At 37.2% G+C, this 4,114-nt stretch overlaps 1 long non-coding RNA gene across 1 annotated transcript; it reads left to right on the top strand.

The window, feature by feature from the left end:
- Positions 1 to 582: 582 nt before the first annotated feature.
- LOC109028488 (uncharacterized) lies at positions 583 to 3,711 on the top strand. Its single transcript, XR_002007489.3, has 4 exons — positions 583 to 746; positions 2,360 to 2,470; positions 3,310 to 3,345; positions 3,442 to 3,711. It is a non-coding gene; the product is annotated as an uncharacterized lncRNA (long non-coding RNA).
- The last annotated feature ends 403 nt before the right edge of the window (positions 3,712 to 4,114 follow it).

Here is a 4,114-nt window from a genome sequence, read left to right as displayed (position 1 = left end):
TGATGCACCAACACATCCTCTTTGCCATCCTGAAATGATCTGCTGCTGCAATAGTTTCTAGCACTCTGACACTTTTCCACCTCAAGCACCTGCACCTCTTCTTCTCTTCCTGAAGTTGCAATGCTGAAGTGGAGGAGGAGTTTAAGCCGCTTCCCCCTTATCCCCAATCAATAAAGAAGGAGATTTGGTGGAGTTGGAGGGTTCAGCCTTCCCACACCTGGGAGTGAGTTCAGAAACTCACTCATTTCTGAAGTGAGTTTTCTCAGAGGATTCCAAAGGAGTCCCAGTTGCCTACAGTAGAAACTTCATATTAATATGCCATTTACTGGCTCTTTTAGCTTCCTTTTCTTACTTTTATTTTTCCTAAAAACGTGCTCTACTTGACCTTGGGGTCACCTCCTAAATAAATTACATAAGCCCAAAACCTTGTCTCAGGGTCTGCTTTTGAGGAGCCCAACTCAATATGAGTTGAGAATTCTATTACTTGCAGCTGAAAGCATTCTAATGCAAATCTGATAGAGCAGCACTGTTCAGTAGAACTTTCTGTGACAATGGAAATGTTCCATAACTGCAGTGGTCATCATGGGAGGTAGCCATGAGCCCCTTGTGGCTGCTAGAACACATGAAATGTGGCTAGTATGACTGAGGAACTGAATCTTTCCTTTCATTTTAATTAATTTAAATTTAAATGGCCACACGTGGCTAGTGGCTACCATATTGGACAGCACGGCTCTAGATGCATTTCAGTGAGTATAGAATGAATGAAACAATTACACCCTTGCCTTAGACATCAGAATTATATTCCACAACCATATAGTTTGCACAATAAATAATTAGGCTAGGCCAGACTCTGTGAAGAATACAAAGATGAATAAAATAAACAGCTCCTGCCTTCCAAAACTCAAGTGTATTCAGGGAGGCATACATGCAAGTATATTCATACACGGGATACATGTTGCAAGAGTGGCATAAACAAAGCACATTTGGAAATAAGAGGATGCACAATTGATTTCTACTATGGGAATCTAAGAACTCTTCACTGAGGTAGCATTTGAGCTTCATCTTGAAAATGAATAGAATGTCTTTGGGGAGGGACAAAGGGAAAATTACATTTACAACAAAGAAAAGAGACACATGGAAGCAATATAAACAAGAGGCATGAGAGGGCAAGCAGTATGATAAATCTCGGCTACAGACCAAGATGCTAGGTGAGGTCCAGAATATGCAGAGCTTTGAATTCCATGTGAGCACACTTAGATTTTTTTTTTCTGTGAGCAGTAGTCATCAAAATATTTGAACTTTGGTGTTGATGATGGTATTGTCAATGACATAATTGGTTACAGATGGAAACAATTAGAGACATGGAAATCAGTTAGGAGTTTACAGCATTACCCCATATGAGAAATAATATCGATGTTATTTTTGCTTATAGCATCAAGAATAAAATGAGAAGGAGTTTCAAACCCATCTCATAGGTAGGCGTGGCAGGTCCTGACCATAAACTAAAAGTAGACTATGAGAAAGAGCTGGAGATGGCCCTGAAGAGAACATATGGGAGAAATAGGTTTGAGGGGAAAATAATGAGTCTATCAAGATGAAAGAGATGCTCAGGAGACATCTGGACATACAAACGTTGGGTTTGATGGTCAGCTTTGTCAAAAGATGCAGAGTTTAAGGAGGAAGAAGAATGAGAGGAAGCTCTTAAAGTTTACTCATAGCTCAAGGAGGATGAAAGGGATTGGAAAAACCAAAGGGAAACAAAGGAATAGATTATGTATCTTTCTAAGAACCACATTATACTTTCCACTGATATTGAGTAAAAGATTGTTATTTGTTTCTGCTACAGTGTCTTGTTGATTTGAATGCATGATTCCCATCTGCTGAGCTTCTGTTTATCTATTACTCATTGCACAGAAAAGTTACTGAATTTTTCTGATGGTTTTCTTTTGTATTTTTAGTCTAAGGAAGTTATTTAAAATATAAAATACTGAATAAAAGGGAAAGCTAATCATTTTCCTGGAAAAGTAAGCAAGATTGTAAAAATTGTGACATGGATGCTGTGGTGCACTGCCCATATTCCTATTCAAGATCAAGGCATTCATTCCCAGAGACTGAGAGCATTGGTTACTGACAGCTTGTAGCTGAGTCTTTCTCCAGAAACTGCCCTTGGCCTTGCCCGCTACACCTTTTTCTTGGCGGTAGCTTGTCTATTAACTGGTTGCTGTAGCTCTTTTGTTTAATTCCAGTCAATTCAGAAGAACAATTCTAGCCTCAGAGCTCCCTATGGAATCAGCTGAAGCCTCTGTTGCAACTCCATCACAGTTTAACTTCTCCCTTTGCATTCTCTCTTCTCTTACAGGTGTTATTCCCATGAGATTCCCAAATAAACTTCCTGCATGCAAATCTCCATCTCAGCATCTGTTTCCCTGAGGAGGAACCAGCCTAAGATGAATTGCAAATTAAAATCTCAGTGGGTACTTTTTAACTTAACAAAACCGTTTTAGACATAATTTAAAGCATCAGGATTCTTTTTACATTTGAAAAAGAAGATTAATGAGGATGACTTTTTTAACATTCTATTAATTTAATCAGCATGTCACTAGTACAATAATGAAGAGACAAATGAATAGATGAAAATAGATATCTTAGAAACAGATCCTACAATATACAAGAACGTATTATATTATCAAGGCCATTGACATCATAAAATATGATAAAGATTAATGGCATAACAAATCAAAGAGGAAGGGAAAGATTATTCAATAAATGATTCTGGGACAACAGGATGAAAAAATAAATTTAATCCTTATATTATATACTGAAATAAGTCCCAAATGGATTGAAAATATCATCATAGTTCAATTTTACTAATAATCAAAGAAGAAAATTTGGGCATCAGTGAGATACTACCTTTTGCTTGTCATATTGTTGGAAAAGAGTATCTTCATATCTGTTGGTGGAATATAAATTGTTATAGCTTCTGAAGCACAATCTGCCACTCACTATGAAAATTTGAAATGTGTATGTCTTTGATTACTTGATGAATATAGATAATATTAATAATATATGTATATATAATAAATTTCACAAACCTTAAGAGTTTTTACAAATTTATATACTTACGTACATGTAAAAATAAATGTCATCATTTCTGTAACCATCACTCTGTGGGGCTCAGAAAATGATACCCTATAAGTATGGCACTTTGACATGCTGAGTACTGTGAACTGAAGAACACTGGAAGGGCCTCAAAAGCAAGTTCTCTCTGACCTTCTCTTGCTCTCCTGTCTCCCACTCCTTTCTCCACAGAAGTGAGTCAAAACAACCAGAATTTCCCTTCCCAAGGTAAGTCATAGAAACTGGAAGCCCTTTCCCCCACAGCAAGTCCTAAAACCTACAAAAGTTACTCTCTCCCTTCTCTTTTGAATACCCTCATTTCAGAGGGGACCAGCCCCATACCCATGAGGAAAAGATGCTACACAGAGAAGCCAAGAAGAATCTGCATGGATAGGCCTTACTGGGTTCCTCACCTGAGTGTATCACCATTAATTAGATGATACCTCTTTGTCCAATCACATTTCTACATGGCTGTCCCCAGTCTAAGGACAAAAACAGACAGTTTCCCCTTGAGTCTTTGAGTCTTCATTTTTGAAGGCTTCCATGTCACAAAAAAAACTTTGATTAAATAAATTGATGTTTTTCTCTTGTAAACTTGTCTTTTGTTATAGGAGTATCAGCTGTGACCCTTATGATGGGTGAGGAAAGGTATCACACCCTTTCTGTCCCTACAACTCAAATGAAGATCTAAAACATTTTCAGCACTTCAGAAGTTTTCCTGGTGCCCTATCCTGGATAGTAACCTTCCCTACCCCCTACAAATAAGTGAATAAGACAGAGACCATGTCCTAGCTTTCATGGAACTTATGATCTACTGAGGAATGCAAATTGTTTACTTAAGTAAACAATTACACAAATGATTGTTTATTAATAATTGATATTACTATTACAATGGAAAACTCAAAGTATGAAAAGAGAAATGTAATTTAGATTGGTGAAACTGAGAAAAGACAAATCTGAAGAAGTAATCTTTAATGTGAAGAATGAGTAGGAGTTA

Source organism: Gorilla gorilla, chromosome 8 (assembly GCF_029281585.2).
Source record: "Gorilla gorilla gorilla isolate KB3781 chromosome 8, NHGRI_mGorGor1-v2.1_pri, whole genome shotgun sequence".
Lineage (NCBI taxonomy): Eukaryota > Metazoa > Chordata > Mammalia > Primates > Hominidae > Gorilla > Gorilla gorilla.
This window is presented reverse-complemented; position numbering and strand designations above follow the sequence as displayed.